Below are 26,145 nucleotides of genomic sequence, written 5' to 3' on the forward strand. Positions count from 1 at the left end.
TACCCCCAAAGGCTCTGTGGGTTATCTATTCTATGACCCAGGAGAACAAAAGGTGTTCTTTAGTCGAAATGCCCATTTCTTGGAGGATGATTACATCTTGAACAATCATTGTTAGGAAGTTGTTCTTGATGAGGAGAGCTCAGTGGTAGTGGGAGGTGTCCCACAATTTCCAGGTAATGACCAAACTAGAAGATCTACCCGGGTTTTCAGGCCTCCAGTTCATTTCGGTTATGACCAAGATAGTTTACTTGGTGGAACCTACGACCAGTGAGGAGGATCCCATGCATTATACGGAAGCTATGTTGGACATAGATTCCTTGAAGTGGGTAGATGCCATAAAATTTGAGATGGACTCAATGGAGACCAATGGAGTCTAGACTCTAGTAGATCTGCCCCCTGGGGTAAAAGCAATTGGTTGCAAATGGATCTATAAGAGGAAGAAGGGCCCCAATGGTAAAGTTGAGACCTACAAAGCTCATCTTGTGGCGAAAGGGTATACTCAGAAAAAGAGCATCGATTATAAGGAAACCTTTTCGCCGGTCGCCATGCTTAAATCCATTAGGATCCTGTTAGCTATAGCAGCATACCATGACTATGAAATTTAGCAAATGGATGTCAAAACTGCATTCCTGAATGGAGATCTTAGTGAAGATATCTACATGCAGCAACCATAAGGTTTTATAGCTGCATGTTAGGAACACATGGTATGTAAATTGAATAGATCCATATATTGACTTAAGCAAGCTTCTAGGAGTTGGAACATCCGGTTTGACTCTATCGTAAAAAAGTCTGACTTTGAGCAGAACCCGGATGAGCCCTGCGCTTATAGGAAATCCAGTGGTGATAAGATTATGTTTCTGGTTCAGTATGTAGATGACATTCTACTCATTGGAAATGATGTAGGAATGTTGACTACGGTGAAAGTATGGCTTTCACAGCAATTCTCCATGAAAGATCTTGGAGAAGCCTCCTATATACTACGTCTTTGACTCTATAGAGATAGATCGAAGAGGATAATAGGATTATCCCAATATGCTTATGTGGACAAGATAGTCAAAAGATACAGCATGGAGAACTCTAAGAAAGGAAAAGTTCCTTTCAGGCATGGAGTCACTCTCTCCAAGGGCAAGTCTTCCAAGACTCCCGAGGAGATTGAGGGCATGAAGGACATTTCCTATGCCTCAGCCGTAGGGAGCATCATGTATGTCATGCTATGCACTCGTCCTGACATCGCTCAGGCAGTGAGTGTAGTAAGGAGATTTCAGGCCAACCCAGGGCAGGAGCATTGGACTGATATGAAAAACATACTTAAGTACCTTCGAATGACAAAAGAGTTTTGCCTAGTATTCGATGGTAGTTCACTACAGATCCAGGGGTATTTTGATGTCGACTTCCAGTCAGATCCAGATGATAGAAAGTCTACATCTGGGTATGTCTTCATGATAGGATCATGTGTTGTTTGCTGGAAAAGCAACAAACAAGGGTCCTGAGTAGTAAGAATAACAGTCCACAACCCAAGCCGAACACATTGTCGTGAGTGAGGCTACCTAATGAATGAAGGCGTTCATTCCTGAATTTGGAATTCAGCACATCACACATTCAAGTGTTGTTTGACAACACTGGATCTTCGGGAGATTGATGTTAACAGGTAGCATCAGCGGAGAACGTGGTAGACCCATTGACTAAGCCACTGACACAGAAAGTGTTTGAGAAACACGTGGAAAGTATGGGACTGCGGCTTATACCAGATTGGACCTAAGTGCAAGTGGGAGCTGTTGGACCACTTATGGAAATATTATGTATGGCTCCAATCAGAATGATGTACATTATGACATTTATTGTAAATGAATAAAGTACATATTTGATTCATGTTATTGTGGTGTGTTTCTGTGCAATACCCTTAAAATGGACACATATGAGACTCGTGTTAGTTTAGAATGTTCACAGCCGTTGGATAGATCTAGGGAGATTTATCCTGCCAAGGCTGATATTGATGTGCTGCCAAGTTGGTTGGGGTGGCATGTCTCAGCTGCTAGGGTGAGACCTGAGGTGCATGTAGTGTGGGTTTTCTTGAAACCCTGAACCGGACCAGAATTCCAATATTGCCCTGGACCATGGAGATTGATGGGCAAAACTGGAATGTTACACCTGACCCCTAGACTCGATTATGATACTACACTAGGTGTCGGATTGGGCTGTGTTTGATATATCAATCAGTGAGATCCTTAGAAGGGGTCAAAACCTAGGTATGTTGTGACAGTCCGAGAATTCATCTGAGTGGGTGATCATAGTGACAGGATCAGCCCCTTTGTCGGACAAAGTGAATGGTCGGGGATGCACTCTTTCTGATGGAAACCAAAGCTTCTGGCAACCGATTTCAACCGTTGAAATTTGTTTTGCAAAATATATTTATATAGAGATATACATATATATATATATATTATGGTTTCAAAATGTTTGCAAAATATTTTAATTCCCAAGATCCATGTGAGTAGAGAGTGCAACACTGTTCCTTGCAGCCGAGGGAGAGGTCCTCTCTTGTCTGGTAGTGATTGATCATTATGGGTTGAGAGGTTATGTGTAAGACCATTGAGGGTAATACCTGATGGGCTAATCTTGCATCCGCCCACAGTCCTTGGGTTTTTATAAGGTGGCTTGACCCAAGGACCACTTAGTGTAAGTGTTGGGCCCATTAAGAGGCCATGGGGATGGGCTCAGGGGTTCACTGTCTCTTACAGTGAATTCGGCCAGGCCTTGTAACAAAGGCTAGGCTGAACCCATGTGACTGATGTGTAGATCAATGTTTGGATCCCACGCCATACAAGGATACTCAACTTGGTAGCAGTTTGGAGGCTGAACGAGCACATGGACTAAATGGGCCTAAAGCCCAATTCGAACTGGTTTAATTTGATTAATTAAAGAGGGGTGGTTCTGGGATTTAGATCAGTAGAAAGGATAGTGAGCTATCCCTATCCACTCAGAGAGTTCAGATGCAAATAAAGATTTGGATTAGGAAACTCCAAATAAGATTAGGAGGGCTAATCTTTATCTACAGATAAAATAAGGGATTATCCTTATCTCTTAAAGAGAGTCCAGATCCAAATACAATATTTGGATTAGGAAACTCCTAATGGGATTAGGAGGACCTCTCATTAAGGCTATAAAAGGAGGAGGAGGGCGAACCCTAGTTCACTCAATTCTGATTGCAGATACAAGAGAGAAGACAGCCCCAGTGAGACTCACGCCATCTTCTGCTCTTGCCTTCTCCTCCTGCTGCCGCCATTGCTAGTTTGTTCTCCACCTGCAGGAGTGATCAAGAAGTGTTCATGATATCAATTTTTTGTGAAAAACTGATCTGAAGTCATGCTCACTCACCCTCCATCAAATTCTTGCTGAAGAGTGAGGTTCTTGCTGAAGAACCACCTGCTGATTCTGCTCCACCCTACGCTGTGTCATCTTCAGTGGGAGCAGTCTTTGGCATTTTCCTTGGGCGTGAACACCTTCGTTGGGAGTTACTGTAACTCCATATCAGGTATATCCCTCTCCTACATTTTGGTTTCAGATATGGTCAGGTTTAGGTTCAAGATTGATCCTTGAAAATGTAAATTTTCTAAAACAAGGAATGTGATTCCCACCTGGGAGAGAGAGAAATTTTTGAAAATTTTCCCTGCCTGACAGGGTTGACGCATTTTCGAAGCCCTCAAAATTAATGCTAGTCCCACAATAAAATTTTTGTAGTAATAATGGTACTAGGTCGAATCCCATAGGGAGCTAGGGAATAATTTCTTAATCGAATGCGCAATATAATAGAGTGGGAAAATTAAATAATTAAAACAAGGAATGTGATTCCCACCTTGAAATTCTTGCCTGTATTGAGACTTTTGATCTCTACTGCACCATAAGGAAACACGTTAGTAACAACAAATGGACCCATCCACCTGGAACGCAACTTACCTGGCATGAGTTGGAGTCGAGAATTGTATAATTAAACCTTTTGTCCAATTATAAATTGTTTTCTCAAAAGCAAATTATCATGGAAAAATTTGGTCTTCTCCTTGTAGATTCTCGAATTCTCATATGCTTCTAACCGCAACTTCTCCAATTCTTGCAATTGGAGCTTTCTTGCCTCGCTAGTTTCTTCCATGTTCATATTGCAGCGTTTGATTGCCCAATAGGCCCTATGCTCAATTTCGACTGGCAAGTGACAAGATTTTCGAAAAATCAACCTGTAAAGAGACATCCCTATTGGTGTTTTATATGTTGTTCGATATGCCCAGAGTGCATCATCTAGACATAGGCTCCAGTTCTTTCTTCCTGGATTCACCGTCTTCTCAAAAATGGATTTGACCTCTCTATTGGAAATTTCAGCTTGGCCATTTGTCTGGGGGTGATAAGCAGTGGCGATTTGGTGATGCACCCCATACATTTTCAGTAAGACTTCAACGGTTCTATTGTAGAAGTGGGTCTCTTGATCACTTATGATAGCTCGAGGAATGCCAAATCTACTGAAGATGTTAGATTTGATAAACCCTACAACACACTTAGAATCATCAGTCCTAGTGGCCTTTGCTTCCACCCATTTTGAGACATAATCAACTGCCAAAAGTATGTAAACAAAACCACAAGAGGGAGGGAAGGGTCCTATAAAATCAATACCCCAAATATCAAAGATTTCGCAGATAAGAATGGGGGTTTGGGGCATCTCATTCCTACGAGATAATGCTCTATTTATTGGCATCTTTCACAAGTTTTGAAAAACAGGTATGCATCTCTAAATAGGGTTGCCCAATACAGCCCACTACCTAAAACCTTTCGAGCAGTTCTATTTGGTCCAAAATGACCACCACAAGCATAATTATGACAAAAATTTAAAATCGATATATGCTCATTCTCAGGGACAAACCTCCTAATCACTTGATCAGAGCAGAATTTCCATAGATAGGGTTCGTCCCAAACGTAATATTTTGCCTCATACCTGATTTTATTCTTCATGGACGTGCTAAGGTAATTAGGCAAAATTCCAGTAGCCAAGTAGTTCACAATATCAACATACTAAGGGACCATACCTTTTATGTGAAACAGTTGCTCATCAAGAAACAACTCAGAGATGGGTGAGGAGTCCTCATCTTTTACCAACCTACATAGATGATCCGCCATCGAGTTTTCAGCTCCCCTTCGATCCTTAATCTCCAAATCAAACTCTTAGAGCAAGAGTATCCACCTTATCAACCTCGGTTTTGACTCCTTTTTCGCTAGTAGGTATTTCAAAGCTGCATGATCAGAAAATATAATCACTTTAGAGCCAAGCAAATATGATCAAAATTTATCTAAAGAAAACACAATTGCTAATAGCTCATTTTCGGTGGTTGCATAGTTGCATTGTGCAGCATTCAACGTTCTTGAAACATACTAGATGATGTGGCTCCTCCCATCAATTTGTTGACCTAAAACAGCCCCTACCAAATAGTTGCTTGCATCGCTCATGATCTCAAAGGGCAAGTTCCTGTTAGGTGGGTGAATAATGGGTGCAATTGTTAATAAATTCTTGAGCTTGTCAAATGCTTCCTTGCACTCATCCTCAAAGTCGAAAGGCACATCCTTCTGCAGCAATTTGGACAATGGCAGGTTGATTTTTGAAAAGTCTTTGATAAACCTGTGATAGAAACCTGCATGTCCAAGAAAGACACGTACCTCCCTAACATTTGTAGGGTAAGGTAAGCTCACAATTAAATCAACTTTGGCCTTATTGACCTCTATTCCTCTAGCCGAGATAACCTATCCCAACACAATGCCTTCCGTTACCATAAAGTGGCATTTTTCATAATTCAAAACAAGATTAGTCTCAACACATCGATTCAAAATTTTACTCAAATTATTTAAACAATCATCAAACGAATCACCATAAACAGTAAAATTGTCCATGAACACTTCAATGCACTTCTCAATAAAATCAGAAAATATACTAATCATGCATCTTTGAAAAGTGTCTGGAGCATTGCACAGACCAAAAAGCATCCATCTGTAAGCAAAAGTACCGAATGGGCAAGTGAAAGTTGTTTTCTCTTGGTCCTCCTGAGCAATAACAATCTGATAATAACCTGAAAACCCATCAAGAAAACAAAAGAAGGCCTTACCTGCTAATCTTTCTAACATCTGATCTATGAAGGGTAAGGGAAAGTGGTCCTTTCGAGTGGCCAAATTAAGTTTTCGAAAATCATTTACCATACACTAGCAACTTTGTACCATCATTGGGACTAGTTCATTATTTTGATTTCTTACCACAGTTATCCCAGTTTTCTTGGGTACAACAACATGTATAGGACTTACCCATTTACTGTCCGAAATTGGATAGATTATCCCTTCATCCAGCAACTTAAGTATTTCTTTCATCACCATCTTTCATTACCAGGTTGAGCTTTCTTTGTGATTCTCTAACAGGTTTGGCGCCGTCATCCAAACGAATCCTGTGCATGCAAATTGAGGGGCTGACCCCTTTTATGTCAGCTAAGGTCCAACTAATTGCCGCCTTATGTTCTTTCAGAACTTTGATGAGCCATTCCTCTTGTTCTTCAGTCAACCCTTTCGCAATGATCACGGGCAATGTTTCTTTGTTGCCCAAGTATGCATACTTAAGGTGAGCTAGTAAGGTCTTTAATTCCAACTTCGGAGCCTGCGAAACAGAAGGCAACAATTTCTTGTTAGAAAATGACAATGTGGTGGGTGCCGAACCCAACCAAAGATAAATAGTCTTGCTCTGGGTTAATAATTTGTAGATAGTGATGAGCAAGGTCGTTCTCCACAGGGATTGGGTGGATTTATTTCCAACTAGATGGATTAAGGGGGGTTGTAAAGCTAAGGAAAATAAGAAAATAGCAGAAAATAACAGAAAACAAAGATTAAATCGATGGGAGATGGCTTCCGGTTGAAGAGACAAGTTCAGCTTTGATTCGTAGCATTGATCCTTGATGCAAAGATAGATTCATATGCTTATGAATAAATTGGTTATAGTTATTAACAAGCTCTAACGGCCAGCCTCTACTCTTATTATTCAACAACCAAAACAAGCTCTTTGATTGCTTCCCTTATTAATAGGCAGTCCTAAACAAGTTCTTAGAATTTGACCTATTAATAGCATTAAGAGGGGAGAGACCCAATTCTGGTCAGCGATCTCACAAGCTCGGATCGTTTAAACCAGATCATATATTTTTCTAACATAGATCGAAAACATTTTTGCAATCAATTTATGTTAGTTGCCACCATGATCGAACCTACAATTCATAATACGAAACAGGAGGTTCAATCGCCCATGGATTATTTCCATTGAATGAGCAAGGGGCCCTTCTTGCTTAATCAACAAAAATAATTCTCACAGTTAATTCGCAGAAAATATATGAATACACATAAACAATGAACTGAAATAAAAATCAATTAGATCTCACAATGCTACGAATCAAAGCTGAACTTGTCCCTTCAACCGGAAGCCATCTCCCATTGATTTAATCTTTGTTTTCTGTTATTTTCTGCTATTTTCTTATTTTCCTTAGCTTTACAACCCCCCTTAATCCATCTACTTGGAAATAAATCCACCCAATCCCTGTGGAGAACGACCTTGCTCATCACTATCAAGAAATTATTAACCCAGAGCAAGAATATTTATCTTCGGCACCCACCAAAGATAAATATTCTTGCTTTGGGTTAATAATTTGCAGATAGTGATGAGCAAGGTCGTTCTCCACAGGGATTGGGTGGATTTATTTCCAAGTAGATGGATGAACGGGGGTTGTAAAGCTAAGGAAAATAAGAAAATAACAGAAAATAACAGAAACCAAAGATTAAATCGATGGGAGATGGCTTCCAGTTGAAGGGACAAGTTCAGCTTTGATTCGTAGCATTGTTCCTTGATGCAAAGATAGGATAGATTCATATGTTTATGAATAAATTGGTTATAGTTGTTAACAAGCTCTAATATCCAGCCTCTACTCTTATTATTCGACAACCAAAACAAGCTCTTTAATTGCTTCCCTTATTAATAGGCAATCCTAAACAAACTCTTAGGATTTAACCTATTAATAGCATTAAGAGGGGAGCGACCCAATTCTGGTTAGTGATCTCACAAGCTCGGACCGTTTAAACCAGATCATACATTTTCCTAACATAGATCGAAAACTTTTTTGCAATCAATTTATGTTACTTGCCACCATGATCGAACCTACCAATCATATACGAAACTGGAGGTTCAATCAGCCATGGAGCCCTTCTTGCTTTATCAAAGAAAATAATCCTCACAGTTAATTCACAGAAAACATACGAATACCCATAAACAATGAACTGAAATAAAAATCAATTAGATCTCACAATGCGTACAGAATCAAGGCTTCCCTAACCCTTCAACCAGAAATAAAAACTTATAGACACTTCATGATGAAAACGCAGCTTCTAGATGAGAAAGGGGGGCGAATTCTTGCTTCTTCCTCCTTGGTTGCTGATTTCCCTCTCTGAAGACTGAAGCTCTCTTGGAGGAAATTGATGCCTTGGGTGCTGGTCAGCCCCCCTTTATATAGGTTTGGGGAGAGGGTTGCTCTCCAACCCCCTTAAGGAGATTATCCTCAAACTGGAAAGTCTTAATCTAATTTGAACTTATCATATCTAACTCTTATCTCTTATCTTTCTAGGATTACAATTTGAGAATTTAAATCTGATAATACTCTTTTATTGAGATTACATTCAACTTCTATTCTAATGGGACTCTTGGATTTTGAATTCGAGCTGGGCTTCTTTAACAATTCGGGCTTGCTTCAAGACTCTTCTACGAAATGGGCTTCAGCTTATGAAATGGGCTTTGCTACGAAATTACTCTGACATTGGACCCGAATTCGTCTTCGATGCATACCGATTCTCCGAAAACCCAAAACATGAAAGTTGTGGGTCTTTTCCTTATCTTTCCAGTGCTTCTTGAATTGTCCAAATCAGAGTCTAGAATTGAGAGTTATGCCCATATCACCGATCGGTGCCGAAACTGTGCAAAATCATCTGATTTGCCTTGTTTTCTTCCAATCGCCTTCTTGCTTGCCCTGAATCGAAATACAAGAGTAATGAGTCCAATTAGGTACCAATTAAGTGTAAAATACTGAATATTAAGGGATAAAGATATGACAAATTTTATTCTCATCAAATCCCCCCACACTTAAAACTTTGCCCATCCTCTGGCAAGTCAAAATTCAAGTAAAAAAAAGAACAAGAATAAACTAGCTATCCTACAATTTTTTTTTTTTTTAAACTCAACTCTCCTTCATCTTTCTCTACAAATATTCTAGGTTAGTTGTTGCGAACCTTTAAATGAGCACAACCAAGTTATGCACAACTCATTCATCAGTCAATCCAATTTTTGCCACTACAAACCAGGTAGTAAATTAGGGAAAACATCTTTCTCTTCTCTCTCTTTTTGTTTTCTTTGTTTTTCTTCTGAAGGAGTGAGTGCATTTTATGCTCCATCTCACTCTTGGATTACTTGGTTAGTAGGTGCATTTTATACTCCATCCTACTGTTTGAATTGCTAGCTAGTAGATGCATTTTATGCTCCGTCCTACTATCAGATGACTTGGCTGGTAGGTGTTTATGCTCCATCCTACCATCGGATTACTTAACCAGTAGGTGCATTTTATGCTCCATCCTACCATCGGATTACTTAACCAGTAGGTGCATTTTATGCTCCATCCTACCAATTGTAGCAATGTTTGCCCCATTTACTTAAACCTAAATTTAGGACTAGCTTCAAAGGGGATGACTTTAGATAGGTTGTGTACTTCTTACTTTCACCCCATTACTAGGTCCACAAAAATTTTCCCAGAATATTGTTTCAATTGATTTCAAAAGAGTTGAGTTTTTTTTTTTTTTTTGGACGGAAATAAATACTACTTATCAGATCCTATATTCCCCCCCTCCACACTTAATCTATGCATTGTTGAAATGTAAAGAAAAGGGGAAATAACTAAACTATAGATGCAAAGACAAGAAGAAAAAGAAAAAACAAACTTCCCTATCATAGACCGGATCCTCTAACTTTTGTAGTTGCAACTTCCGGTGTCTTCCCCTTTCATCCATCATGGGTGGGTTCAAATCTGGAATAGGAGCCTGCAAAACAGAGGGTAAAAGTTTCCTGTCAGAAATCGGTAATATAATATAAGGAGCATTACCTGACTGTTGTAGCTCTGGAGAACCATTCAATGTTGCAACGGTTTCCTGCAATTTAGCACTCAAGGTTGACTCCTTTTTCTCAGGATGCTTAGTAATGGAAATTCCAAATCCCTCCTTCCCACCAAGTTCAAGAACTTCCTCCTTCTCTTGCTCCTCATTTTTGGATTTTTCAAAGTAGCTAGGAAAGGGTGGAGTTGTCACTATGGCTTGGGGTTGTTCACTGCTTGCATCTTGAGTTTGGGGTGGAGGTGCTTCCTTTTCTATTTCTTCTTCAATTGTATATTTAGGCACTTCCTTGCTAGGCCTATTCAGCTCCCTTCCGCTTCTTAAAGTGATTGCACTAGCATTTTGCTTAGGGTCGACCATGGTCTGGGAGGGTAGCCTTCCTGATACTTGAGATTCCATTCGACTCATAGCAATTGCCAATTGGTTGACTTGATTCTCCAAGTTTCGGATGCTTGTCCTTGTCTCCTATTGAAATTGTTGAGTGTCAGTTGCAAGTGCTTTAACAATTTCATCTAGAGACATACCTGGGTTAGACGATGAATATTGCGGAGCCGGTGGTCTAGACTGATATTGTTGGTGGAAGCCAAAGGGCTTGGCTCCGTAGCTAAGGTTAGGATGACCCTCCATCCTGCATTGTAGGTATTTGAGTAGGGATCGTATCTCTTCTGTGGGAAGCCTCCAACAGCATTGGCTTGTTCATAGGGTTCATCTTGAAGTGTAGGGCACATGTCGGTTGGATGTCCCATAGATGAACAAATCCCGCAAGCCTTCACCGTTTGCATGTTATCTCATTATCATGGTTTACTGGAGGGTTAAGCCTATAGCCGAACTGTTGAGAGTTGGCCGCCATGTTTTCAATCTCGGGATCATATTGGAGCTCACCTATATGAGAAGAACGAGGCATAAACCAAGAAAAAGGAAATAAATCTACTTAGGACACCAATCCCCGGCAATGGTGCCAAAATTTTGTGGATGCCGAACCCAACCAAAGAAAAATATTCTTGCTCTGGGTTAATATTTTGCAGATAGTGATGAGCAAGTTCGTTCTCCACAGGGATTGGGTGGATTTATTTCCAAGAAGATGGATGAACGGGGGTTGTAAAGCTAAGGAAAATAAGAAAATGACAGAAACCAAAGATTAAATCGATGAGAGATGGCTTCCAGTTGAAGGGACAAGTTCAGCTTTAATTCGTAGCATTGTTCCTAGATGCAAAGATAGGATAGATTCATATGTTTATGAATAAATTGGTTATAGTTGTTAACAAGCTCTAATATCCAGCCTCTACTCTTATTATTCGACAACCAAAACAAGCTCTTTGATTGCTTCCCTTATTAATAGGCAATCCTAAACAAACTCTTAGGATTTAACCTATTAATAGCATTAAGAGGGGAGAGACCCAATTCTGGTCAGCGATCTCACAAGCTCGGACCGTTTAAACCAGATCATACATTTTCCTAACATAAATCGAAAACATTTTTGCAATCAATTTATGTTACTTGCCACCATGATCGAACCTACCAATCATATACGAAACTGGAGGTTCAATCGACCATGGATTATTTCCATTAAATGAGCAAGGGGCCCTTTTTGCTTTATCAAAGAAAATAATCCTCACAGTTAATTCACAGAAAACATACGAATACCCATAAACAATGAACTGAAATAAAAATCAATTAGATCTCACAATGCGTACAGAATCAAGGCTTCCCTAACCCTTCAACCAGAAATAAAAACCTACAGACACTTCATGATGAACGCAGCTTCTAGATGAGAAAGGGGGGCGAACTCTTGCTTCTTCCTCCTTGGTTGCTGATTTCCCTCTCTGAAGACTGAAGCTCTCTTGGAGGAAATTGATGCCTTGGGTGCTGGTCTGCCCCCTTTTATATAGTTTTGGGGAGAGGGCTGCTCTCCAACCCCCTTAAGGAGATTATATCCTCAAACTAGAAAGTCCTAATCTAATTTGAACTTATCTTATCTAACTCTTATCTCTTATCTTTCTAGGATTACAATTTGAGAATTTAAATCTGATAATACTCTTTTATTGAGATTACATTCAACTTCTATTCTAATGGGACTCTTGGATTTTGAATTCGAACTGGGCTTTTTAACAATTCGGGCTTGCTTCAAGACTCTTCTGCGAAATGGGCTTCAGCTTATGAAATGGGCTTTGCTGCGAAATTACTCTGACTTTGGTCCCGAATTCGTCTTCGATTCGGACCGATTCTGCCAAAACCCAAAACATAAAAGTTGTGGGTTTTTTCCTTATCTTTCCAGTGCTTCTTGAATGGTCCAAATCGGAGTCTGGAATTGAGAGTTATGCCCAGATCACTGATCGGTGCCGAAACTGTGCAAAATCATCTGATTAGCCTTGTTTTCTTCCAATCGCCTTCTTTCTTGCCCTGAATCGAAATACTAGAGTAATGAGTCCAATTAGGTACCAATTAAGTGTAAAATACTGAATATTGAGGGATAAAGATATGACAAATTTTATTCTCATCACAATGAAATATCAGATTTGATTACCTTTTGTTCTGGTATCGATTATGGAGTTTTGCAGGATGTATCACACTCCTCCTCCCTGTCCAATTGTGCACTTAATTCAGGTTCTTCATTCATGTCCTCTTCTCCAAAAATTTCCTGCACAATTGAATCAATAGTGTCAATAGGGCAGATCGAATGGCATTCATTTGGATATTTCATAGTTTCAAAGATATTAAATTTAACAATCTCTCCGTCAAACTCGACGGAGAGGGTACCCTCGTCCATGAATGGCCTGCCTAAAAGAAGTGGGGCTGAACTTGTGACCGTGTCCTCCTCCATCTTCAGGATGTAAAAGTCGGCTGGAAAGATTAGATCATTAACCTGCACCAATACATTCTCAACAATCCCTTCTGGGTAGGCATGACTACCCTAGCTGAATGACTACCCTAGTTTCCTTTAAGGGACCTAATCTCAAAGCACAATAAATTGAGTATGGCATGACATTCATGGATGCACCTAAATCTAGCATGGCACCGCTCGATTCTTTTATTGCCAATCACACAAGGTAAGGTAAACATACCTGGATCAGCATGTTTTTTCGGCAAGGTCCTCTTAATGACAGCTGAAACGTTTTCTCCAACCCTTACCTTCTCATCGATTCGCAGCTTCCTCTTGTTAGTGCACAATTCTTTCAGAAATTTTGCATATTTTGGAATCTGTTTGATGGCATCTAACAAGAGAATGTTTATTTCCACCTTCCTGAAGGTCTCTAATACTTCTTGCTCATATTCTTCCTTTTTGGATTTTTCCAACCTACTAGGGAAAGGTGGTAAATGGCATTAGTAATCTTAGGGAGAGGGGGGTCGGGTATTACCTTAATGGGGCTCTCGTTTGAATCTTGTTTCTCCTCTTCCTTATCTCCCTTATCTGCCTTCCTTGGTGAGGTAGGTTGTAACTGCAATTCTTTCCCACTTCTCAGTACCACTGCACTTGCATTTTCCTTGGGATTAACTACCGTCTGTGATGGTAGCTTTCTAGAGTTTTGCGCCTCCAACTAGCTAATGGAAGTAGCAAGCTGACTGATTTGGTTCCCTAAGTTTTGGATGCTGGCTCTTGTTTCCTGTTGAAATTGTTGAGTGTTAATAGCTAGAGCCTTAACGATTTCATCTAATGATATACCTGAACTTAAGGGTTGACTTTGTGCTGAGATAGGTACTGAAATTGGGGGCTTTCGGTTGAAAGCTTGGGGCTGATATCTCTGTTGTCCTCCTTGATTTCTGTAGCTCAGATTGGGATGATCCCTCCACCCCGGATTGTAGTTATTGGAATAGGGATCATACTTGCGTTGGGGTTGGCCCGGAAATCCTCCTACGACACTAACTTGCTGCATCGAACCATCCTGTAGTGATGGACACATATCCGAAGGATGCCCAAGAATCGAACAGACACCACATACCCTTGTTGTTTGCAATTGCCCTGCAACCAGATGTCCAACCAAGGCAGTTATATCAGAAATTTGATTTTCTAAATTAGAATGACTTACCTCATTAACACGCCCGATTGTACCATTTGTTCTTGCTCCGAATTGTTGTGAATTTTCGGCCATGTTGGAAATCAATTCCCTAGCCACTTTGGGTGTTTTATTGACCAAGGCTCCTCCACTAGCTGCGTCTACCATACTTCTATCCATAGGTTGGAGTCCTTCATAGAAGTAATGGATCAAGTGCTGTTTGGGTATTTGGTAGTGGGGACAGCTAGCACAAAGCTGTTTAAATCTTTCCCAATATTCGTATAGTGTCTCACCACCAAACTGCCAAACTCCACAGATTTCCCTTCCTAATATTTGCAGCTCGGGATGCAGGAAAATATTTATCTAAAAACATTCTATTCATCTCATCCCATGTACGTATCAAACCGGGAGGAAGAATGTATAACCAATCATTTGCTTTATCTCGTAAAGTAAAAGGAAAAGCTATAAGTTTTACTTGATCCTCAGTCATTCCCTGTGGTTTCATGCTTGAACAGACAACATGGAATTCTTTGAGGTGTTTATGAGGGTCCTCACCTGGAAAGCCATGAAAAATAGGAAGCAGTTGAATCAAACCAGATTTTAGTTCAAAGGCTACCTCAAGAGTGGGATATATTATGCACAGGGGCTGTTGGTTCATGATTGGTGCAGCCAAACTCCCTTAGCTTTCTCTCTCTATCAGCCATCCTTTCTTCCTCTTCGAAGATGGGTTGATCACAAGTTGGTAGGTCGAATTCAGAATTCACCCTTGGAGGTGAATGGTCCTTCCTTTGTTTCGCCTCCTTCCTTAAACGACGAGTAGTCTTCTCAATTTCAGGGTTCTACTCTAGTTCACCTCTTTGAGAAGCACGAGTCCTAAAACAAAGAAGGTTAACACAAATAGAAGGTAACAAGCAAAGAAATTAAAGTAGCTCTCCGGCAACGGTGCCAAAATTTTGACCGGTTGTCGAAGCCCTCAAAATTAATGCTAGTCCCACAATAAAATTTTTGTAGTAATAGTGGTACTAGGTCAAATCCCGTAGGGAGCTAGGCAATAATTTCTTAGCCGAATGCACAATATAATAGAGTGGGAAAATTAAATAATTAAAAATTCTAAAAGAACAAGAGAGCAATAGCAATATCAAATAAGAGAAATCAGTCTTACCGAATTCTGATTCAAGGGTTCAGATTATTCAATTGGTCATCGATCATAGGTAGCCTTTGGTAGTCTTTAATTCAAGCATTTAACCTTATATTTATTAGGATAGCCATAATAAACCTTGTGTTTTCCTAAATCAGCTGACCAAACCAAACATTCGATCAACACTTATCACTAATCGAATGGGTATGATAGCGTTCCATATGAACTAGTGATAGCATTAAGCTTTGTGAAAACAGTTAAACCAAAATAACAATAATTGAGATAGCTGCAATTATCGAATCTTGTCCCATTGATTCCCCTTAGGTTAAAACATGTCAATACATTGGTCAAAGGCTGTCATGAACAAGTGACCCAGAAAGATATTAACCTAATTGCTACTTGTACGACTATTCGTGACAATTACGGATCACCGAACCATGGATAGCAGTAGGAAAATCAACATTAATTAATTTGTCAGACTAATTAACATTAACATCCATTGAGAATATGCACAAGAACCAACGAATACTTGAATTAAAAAGCAAGAACTTGAGTTAAATACAGAACCTCATGATGACACAATCGAACCTCCCCCTTGTACTAGAAAAGAAAAGGCTTAGCTGCTCATGATTTTCGAACCCTCCAAGCTTTGCTTTTCAGTATGCCGAACTGATCTTCTTGGTAGCTTGAGTTGCTTGATGCTTGATTGATGAGTTGTTGGATTGATTGAGTGATGCCTAAAGCTGGTCCACCCCCCCCCCCCTCCTTTATATAGCTTTAGGAGGAGGGCTCTCTCCAACTCCTTCTAGGAGATTAACCTCAAGTCTTGATATGTTTTGAACTAATCCTATCATATCTCTTATCTAGTGATCTAATCCAATCTTCTTATCTTTATAGAATTACATTCAAAATTTAAATCTAATCCTATCATATCTCCAATTAAGTGTTAAATTAATGAAAAAGAGTGAATATTTGGGGATAAAAATAGGGTACTTTTTAGTCTCATCAAGGGTTCGGCTATCCATATGATGGATCTCTCATCCCTTCAGGTAGTGAGCACAGCTTCAGAATTGTTTCTTCTAGTAAGAGACAATATCAAGATCAAATCTTGATCAGTTCCGAGAATGGGAGATTGACAAGGTAGGGAGGCAAGAGCAGGGAGAAAAAGAACTGAAGGCTGAAAAAGTCAAACTGAATTGTCTTCTTAGTTGTGTATCTTTTCTAGGTCCGCCCTGCTCTCTATTTATAGGCTTAAAGAGACAACCTCCTTATCTGATTAGAGGTCTCCTGATCCAAATCTTTATTTGGATCTGGACTCTTTAATTGAAAAGGATATTCCCTTATCTTATTTGTAGATAAAGATCAGCTATTCCTAATCAAATTAGGAGTTCCTTGATCAAAATCTCTATTTGGATCAGGACTCTTTAAGTGAAAAGGATAATCCTTTATCTTATCTATAGATAAAGATCAGCTATTCCTAATCAAATTAGTAGTTCCTTGATCAAAATCTCAATTTGGATATGGACTCTTTAAGTGGATAAGAGTTAACCACTTGTCCTTATTTGGGGATCCATACCCCAATTCACCCCTATTTAATTAATCCAATTAACCCAATTTGAAATGGGCTTTAGGCCCATTTAGCATCTAAGCTCACTTCCTTTTAATGCTGGCTAGCTTGGCTCTCTTTGTATAGCATGGGACCTTATCATTGATCTACACATCAGCCACATGGGTTCAGCCTAGCCTCTGTTACAAGGCCTGGCCAAATTCACTACTGAATACATTGAACCGCTGAGTCCATCACTATGGCCTCTTAATGGGCCCAACATTTACACTAAATGGTCATTGGGTCCATCCATCTTATGAAGGCCTAAGGACTATGGGCAGATGCATGATTAGCCCATCAGGTATAACCCTTAATGGTCTTACACTTTATCTCTCAGCCCTTAATGATCAAACACTGCCCGATAAGAGAGTATATCTCCCTCGGTTGCAAGGTACAGTGTTGCACTCTCTACTCACATGGATCCCGGGAATTAAAACCTTCTACAAAAAATTAGAAACCATAATATATATATAAATATATCTCTATACAAATATATTTTGCAACACCAAATTTCAAACACATTTGAAATTCACTATCGGCAGTTTAGGTTTTCATCAGAGAGAGTGCATTTTCCTGATCATTCACTTTGTCCGACAAAGGGGCTGATTCTGTCATTATGATCACCCACTCAGGCGAATTCTCTGACTGTCCCAAAATACCCAGGTTTTGACGCCCTCTAAGGATCTCACAGATTGGCACATCAATGACAGCCCAATCTGACACCTAGTGCAGTATCATGTGTAACATTCCAGTTTTGCCCATCTGTCTCCAAGGTCTAGGGAAATATTGGAATTTGGTCCAATTCAATGTTTCAAGAAAAACCAACTCTGCATGTGCCTCATGTCTCACCCTAGAGAAGGGACGAGAGATCCACCATATGCATGGCCGAACCCAAAAATTTGGGCGAAATTTCAAAAATTTTTCTCTCTCCCATCTAGGAATCGCATTACCTATTTTTGAAAACTGCATTTTCAATGATCAATCTTGAACCCAAAACAAGACCAGATCTGAAACCAAAAGGGAGGAGAAGGAAATACCAGATATGAAGTAGTAATAACTCCCAATGAAAGTGTTCATGCCCAAGGAGAAGACCAAAATCCGCTTCCCCTGAATATGACACAATGTGTGAAGAAACAGGTTTAGTAGGATTGCTCTTCAGTAAGAACCAGGATTCTTCAACAAGAATCGAACAGGGGCCGGTGAGCACATCTTCAAATTGTTTCCTCAACCATGAAAATAATATCAAGAACCTTTCTTGATCAATCCCTTAAGAGGAGATCGAACTGGATAGGGATGGCAAGAAAAGGAGAGAATTCTACAGGTTGTTGTGTGTTAAAACTGAGGAATTCGCCCCCTATTTATAGTCTTCTTTGGATCAGCCTCCTAATCTAATTACGAGAGAGTTTCTTGATCCAAATATGATATTTGGATCGGGACTCTAAAATTGCTATGACTTATCTTATCCTTTCAACTAATCCAAATCAGATTAGAAACCATATCTGACCTCCTTTTAAATAACTAATTTAAGCCTATTTTGAATTGGGCTTTAGGCCCATTAAACTTATGTGCTCACTTACCCCTTAACCTACTACCCTATTGGCTTCTTTGTATGGTGTGGGACCCAAACATTAATCTATACATCTGTCACATGGGTTTAGCCCAGCGTTTGTTACAAGGCCTGGCTTAATTCACTGTAGGAGATAGTGAACCCCTGAGTCCGTCACCATGGGCTCTTAATGGGCCCAACATTTACACTAAATAGTCCTTGGGTCCAACCACCTTATGAAAACCCAAGGACTGTGGGCAGATGCAAGATTAGCCCAACAGGTATTACCCTCAATGGTCTTACACTTAACCTCTCAGCCCATAATGATCAAACACTGCCGGACAAGAGAGGACATCTCCCTCAGTTGCATGGAACAGTGTTGCATGTTGGACAGTTTTGTATGCCCTTAATTTCAATCAGAATGATGTACTTTATGAGTTTATTGTAAATGAATAAAAGTGCATATTTGATTCATGTTCCCTTGGTATGTTTTTGTGTAATACCCTTGAACTTGACACTTAATGAAACTCGTGTTAGTTTAGAATGTTCACAGCCAGTGGGTCGGTCTTGGGAGACCTATCCTGATAAGGCTGACACTGTTGTGCCGCCAAGTCGGTTGGGGTGGCCTGTCTCAGCTGCTAGGGTGAGACCCTAGGCACATACAGTGTAGGATTAATTGAATCTTTGAACTGGACCAGATTTTCAGTATTGCCTTGGACCTTGGAGATTGATGGGCAAAACTGGAAAGTTACACCCGACCCCCATACTTGATTATGATACTACACTAGGTATTGGATTGGGCAGTCTTTGATGTACCAATCAGTGAGATCCTTAGCGGGGGTCAAAACCTAGGTATGTTGGGACAGTTTGAGAATTCATCTGAGTGGGTGATCATAGTGACAGGATCAGCCCCTTTGTCGGACAAAGGTAATGATCGGGGATGCACTCTCACTGATGGAAACCAAGACTGCTGGCAGCCGATTTCAATCGTTGAGATTTGTTTTGCAAAGTATATTTTATATGAGATATAAAAGTATATATATTATGGTTTCTAAAAGGTTTGCAAAAAGGTTTTAATTCTCGGGATCCATATAAGTAAAGAGTGCGACACTGTTCCTTGCAGCCGAGGGAGAGGTCCTCTCTTGTCGGGCAGTGTATGATCAGTATGGGCTGAGAGGTTAAGTGTAAGACCATTGAGGATAATACCTGATGGGCTAATCTTGCATCTGCCCACAGTCCCTAGGTGTTACAAGGTGGCTTGGCCCAGGGACCACTTAGGGTAAGTGATGGGCCCATAGAGCCCATTTGATGGGTTTTAGGGGGTGCACTGTCCATAATAGTGTATACGGCCAGGCCTTGTAACAAAGGCTGGGCCGAACCCATGTGGCTGATGTGTAGATCAATGCTTGGGTCCCACGCCATACAAGGAAGCCCAACTGGGTAGCAGTTAGGAAGGTTAAGTGAGCACATAAGCTTAATGGGCCTAAAGCCCATTTCAAACTGGGCTATTTAATTAGTTAAATATGGGGCGAATTCTGAGATGGATTAGCAGATAGGATAGGGTCTTAACCCTATCCACTCAGAGAGTCCAAAGCTGAATGTGATTCAGATCTAGGAACCTCCTAATGAGATTAGGAGAAAGCTAATCTAATCTGCAGATAAGATAAGGATTTATCCTTATCACCTAAGGGGATGTTTGATCCAAATTAGATTTGGATCAGCAAGTCCTAATTGGATTAGGAGCTGATCCTTTAGGGTTACAAGAAAAGAAAGGGGCGGCCGCCTTTTGTAGAGATTATTCACATCCTCTTTAGTGCTGAAAACACAGAAGAAAGAATTAAGCAACCCTGCAGAATTCTTTCTTGCCACCTCCTTGTTCTTGCCGCCCTATTTGCCAGTTTGATCTCCAGTTGTGGGAGAAGTCAAGATTCGATCTTGACATCAGTTCTTTGAGAAAGAATTGATAGGAAGCTGTGCTCACGTGCCATCTTACTGTTTCTTGCGAATGACAGAATTCTTGGAGAAGAATACTGCTGATTCTGCTCCATCCTGCACTACGCCATCTTCAGTGGGAGCAGTCTTTGGATCCATCCTTGGGTGTGAACACCTTCGTTGGGGGTTACTGTTTCTCCATATCAGGTATAATCCTCTCCTACTCCTTTTGGTTCAGATCTGGTTCAGAGCTATGGTTCAAGAATGATCATTGAAAATATGATTTTCTAAATAGGGAATGTGATTCCCAGTTGAAAGGGAGAGAAATTTTTTTTGAAATTCGCCCCTTTATTCCGCAATATTTGGGCATCCATACGATGGATCTCTCATCCCTTCACTACATTCTCTACTCACATCGATCTCATGAAATAAAACCTTTTTCAAACATTTTGAAACGACAATATTGACAGGCTGTCGAAGCCCTCAAAATTAATGCTAGTCCCACAATAAAATTTTTGTAGTAATAATGGTACTAGGTCGAATCCCACAGGGAGCTAGGGAATAATTTCTTAGCCGAATGCGCAATATAATAGAGTGGGAAAATTAAATAATTAAAAATTCTAAAAGAACAAGAAAGCAATAGCAATATCAAACAAGAGAAATCAGTCTTACCGAATTCTGATTCAAGGGTTCGGGTTTGTCAATTGGCCATCGAACTTCGGCAGTCTTGCAATTCAAGCATTTAACCTTATATTTATTAGAATAGCCATAATAAACCTTGTGTTTTCCTAAATCAGCTGACCAAACCCAGCATTCGATAAACACTTATCACTAATCGACTGGGTATGATAGCGTTCCATATCAATTAGTGATAGCATTTAGCTTTGTGAAAACAGTTAAACCAAAATAACAATAATTGAGATAGCTGCAATTATCGAATATTGTTCTGTTGATTCCCTTTAGGTTAAAACATGTCAATGCATTGGTCAAAGGCTATCACGAACAATTGTCCCAGAAAGATATTAACCTAATTGGTACTTGTACCACTATTCATGACAATTATGGATCACCAAACCATGGATAGCAGTAGGAAAATCAACATTAATTATTTTGTCAGACTAATTAACATTAACATCCATTGAGAATATGCACAAGAGCCAATGAATACTTGAATTAAAAAGCGAGAAACTTGAGTTAAATACAGAACCTCACGATGACACAATCAAACCTCCCCCCATTGAACCAGAAAAGAAAAGGTTTAGCTGCTCATGATTTTTCGAACCCTCCAGGTTTGGCTTCTCAGTAGGCCGAACTGATCTTCTTGGTAGCTTGAGTTGTTTGATGCTTGATTATTGGACTGATTGAGTGATGTCTAAAGCTGGTCCACCCCCCCCCCCCCCCCCCTTTATATAGCTTTAGGAGGAGGGCTCTCTCCTACTTCTTCTAGGCGATTAACTTCAAGTCTTGATCTGTTTTGAACTAATCCTGTCCTATCTCTTATCTAGTGATCTAATCCAATCTTCTTCTCTTTATAGGATTACATTCAAAATTTAAATCTAATAAGAATCTCTTCCTGGAGGTTACATTCCCAATTGGAACTCTAGGCTCTTGAATTCGAGTTGGGCTACTTTAATATCTTGGGCTGCTACAAGGTTCTTCTACGAATTGGGCTTCAACTGTGAAATGGGCTTTGCTGCGAACTTGCTCTAACTTAGGGCCCAGTTTCGTCTTCGATTCGGACCGAATCTGTCAACACCCAAAACATAAAAGTTGTGGGCCTTTCTTTCACCTTTCTGATGCCTCTTGAATTATCCAAATCGGAGTCCAGAATTGAGAATTATGCCCAGATTACTGTATGGTGCTGAAACTGTGCAAAATCATCCGAATCGCCTTATTTTCTTCCAATTGCCTTTTGCTTGCCTTGAATCGATGTACAAGACTAATGAGTCCAATTGAGTGCAAAATTAATGGAAAAGAGTGAGTATTTGGGGATAAAAATAGGGTACTTTTTAGTCTCATCAAATCCCCCCACACTTAAACTTTGCCCGTCCTCGGGCAAGGCAAATCTCAAGCAAAACAAAAGAAACTACCTACTGATTTTTTTAATCTCTCTTTCTCTCAACATAAGGCCTGATCCATTGCATGCTTTGGTCCAGACTTGGTAATCTTCCCATTTTCATTTCTTTCTCCCTTTTAACTTTTCCAAGAGTGATCTCAAATCACCATTCCTCATGGTCCCAACTTAAATCGACAGTAAAGGAAACAAGCCTTCCACCGGCTGAACATTCTTGGACTGAACAAGCACCCATCATTTTAACAAACCAACGCAGCCAAATTCAATTACCTTTCTTTGTTTCTTAGGACAAAACAAGGTATGTTATTACCATAAGCTTGCTATGTATCACATCTCCACCACTTAGCATGAGTTCCAAAGATCTGAGGGTGAGAATAGGATTGGGGTTTTAGGGTGAGTGCATTTTATGCTCCATCTCACCCTTGCTTTTGTTTCTGGATGTGAGTGCATTTTATTCTCCATCTCACATTAGTCACGAAATTTTATTTTATTTTATTTTTTATTTTTTGCACAAGAATCACAAGGGTATCACCATTCTGATCCATGAACTCATTAACGTGGTCTCAACATGTCTAACATAGCAAGTTCTAGAATAATCAAACTGTGTTTGACAGAAATTTAGGTGAAAATTAAGCACACACTTGTGCGGGTTAAATTTGTATGCATCTTGCCTATTGATCGATTAAAATAATGAGGTATCTTATGCAGCCAAAAATTCTGTTAGTCATGCTTGCATCCTATCCTATCTATTCAGCCTAAGCACATAATTCCTGATAGTCTGAAATCATTCAAGGATTAGTTTCCAGAGAGCAGAAATTTCGAAAGGAAAGGTTAAGAAGTGATGATCGAAGCATGCTAGGGTTACTCCAAATTCCATAAGATTTCCCTAATACCCCCACACTTAAGGCATACATTGTCCCCAATGTATGTGGTTATGCATATAGTAGAAGGATTTGAGGGAACTTTCCTGCATGCCTTGTTGGGTTCCTTCAGATATAGAATCAGCTGCAAAACACAGAAATCAAAACAAAATAACAAAATTAACTAAACACAATGGGTTGCCTCCCACAAGAGCAATTGTTTAACATCGTTATGCTCAACATCCTCCTTTGCTTCCTTAACTCGATGAATAATGAGGAAGGTCCAACGAGATGTCTACCGTAGATGAGACATTTGCATCCTCATGGAACAACTTCAATCGATGCCCATTCACCTTGAAAACCTTGCCTGTATTGAGACTTTTGATCTCTACTGCACCATAAGTAAATACATTAGTAACAACAAATGGACCCATCCACCTAGAATGCAACTTACCTGGCATGAGTTGGAGTCGAGAATTGTACAATAAAACCTTTTGTCCAATTATAAATTGTTTTCTTAAAAGTAAATTATCATGGAACAATTTGGTCTTCTCTTTGTAGATTTTCGAATTCTCATATGCTTCTAACCGCAACTCTTCCAGCTCTTGCAATTGTAGCTTCCTTGCCTTGCCAGCTTCTTCCATGTTCATATTGCAGCGTTTGATTGCCCAATAGGCTCTATGTTCAATTTTGACCGGTAAGTGGCAAGATTTGCCAAAAATCAACTTGTAAGGGGACATCCCTATCGGTGTTTTGTATGCTGTTCGATATGCCCAGAGTGCGTCATCTAGACGTAGGCTCCGATCCTTTCTTCCAGGATTCACCGTCTTCTCTAAAATGGACTTCACCTCTCTATTGGAAATTTCAGCTTGTCCGTTTGTCTAGGGGTGATAAGTAGTGGCGATTCGGTGATGCACCCCAAACATCCTCAGAAAGACTTTGACAGCTCTATTGCAAAAGTGGGTCCCTTGATCACTTATGATGGCTCGAGGAATGCCAAACCTACTGAAAATGTTAGATTTGATAAACCCTACAACACACTTAGAATCATTAGTCCTGGTGGCCTTTGCTTCCACCCATTTTGAGACATAGTCAACTGCCAAAAGTATATAAACAAAACCACAAGAGGGAGGAAAGGGTTCCATGAAATCAATACCCCAAACATCAAAGATTTCGCAGACAAGAATAGGGGTTTGGGGCATTTCATTCCTGCGAGATAATGCACTTGTTTGTTGATATCTTTCACAATTTTTACAAAACAAGTATGCATCTCTAAATAGGGTTGCCCAATATAACCCACTATCTAAAACCTTTAGAGCAGTTCTCTTGGGCACAAAATGACCACCACAAGCATAATTATGACAAAAGCTTAAAATTGACATATGCTCATTCTCAGGGACACACCTCCTAATTACTTGATCAGAGCAGAATTTCCATAGATAGGGTTCATCCCATACATAATATTTTGCCTCATATTAATTTTATTCTTCATGGACTTGCTAAGATAATTAGGCAAAACTCCGGTAACCAAGTAGTTCACAATATCAGCATACCAAGGGAACATACCTTTTATGTGAAACAGTTGCTCATCAGGAAACAACTCAGAGATGGGTGAGGAGTCCTCATCTTTTACCAACCTACTTAGATGATCCGCCACCGAGTTTTCAGCTCCCTTTCGATCATTAATCTCCAAATCAAACTCTTGGAGCAAGAGTATCCACCTTATTAGCCTCAGTTTTGACTCCTTTTTCACTAGCAGGTATTTCAAAGCCGCATGATCAGAAAATACAATTACTTTAGAGCTAAGCAAATATGATCAAAATTTATCTAAAGCAAACACAATTGGTAATAGCTCCTTTTTAGTGGTTGTGTAGTTGCACTATGCAACATTCAATGCTTTTGAAGCATAGTAGATGATGTGGCTCCTCCCATCAACTCATTGACCTAAAACAGCCCCTACCGCATAGTTGCTTGCATCGCTCATGATCTCAAAGGGCAAGTTCCAATCAGGTGGTTGAATAATGGGTGCAGTTGTTAATAGTTTCTTGAGCTTGTCAAATGCTTCCTTGCACTCATCTCCAAAATCGAAAGGCACATCCTTCTGAAGCAAATTGGACAATGGTAGGGCAATTTTTGAAAAGTCTCTGATAAACCTACGATAGAAACCTGCATGTCCAAGAAAGGAACGAACTTCCCTAAAATTTGTAGGGTAAGGTAAGCTCACAATTAAATCAATCTTGGCCTTGTCAACCTCTATTCCTCTAGCCGAAATAACGTGTCCCAACACAATGCCTTCCTTTACCATAAATTGGCATTTTTCATAATTCAAAACAAGATTTGTCTCTACACATCGATTCAGAATTTTACTTAAATTACTTAAGCAGTCATCAAACGAATCACCATAAACAGTAAAATTGTCCATGAAAACTTTAATGCACTTCTCAATAAAATCAGAAAATATACTTATCATGCATCTTTGAAAAGTGCCCGGAGCGTTACACAGACCAAAAGGCATCCATCTGTAAGCAAAGGTACCGAATTGGCAAGTGAAAGTTGTTTTCTCTTGGTCCTCCTAGGCAATAACTATCTGATAATATCCTGAGAATCCATCGAGAAAACAAAAGAAGGCCTTACCTGCTAATCTTTCTAACATCTGATCGATGAAGGGTAAGGGAAAGTGGTCCTTTCGAGTGGCCAAATTAAGTTTTCGAAAATCAATTACCATACGCCAGCCACTTTGTACCCTCATTGGGATTAGTTCATTATTTTAATTTTTTACCATGGTTATCCTAGTTTT

The 26,145-nt window shown here is 39.9% G+C and overlaps 1 pseudogene; it reads right to left on the reverse strand.

The window, feature by feature from the left end:
• Positions 1-25,818, reverse strand: part of LOC109114171 (uncharacterized) — a 34,664-nt pseudogene extending 8,846 nt beyond the window's left edge.
• Positions 25,819-26,145: the final 327 nt, after the last annotated feature.

This window comes from Nelumbo nucifera, chromosome 7 (assembly GCF_055504915.1).
Source record: "Nelumbo nucifera cultivar China Antique chromosome 7, China Antique-T2T, whole genome shotgun sequence".
In the NCBI taxonomy this organism is placed as follows: Eukaryota; Viridiplantae; Streptophyta; class Magnoliopsida; order Proteales; family Nelumbonaceae; genus Nelumbo; species Nelumbo nucifera.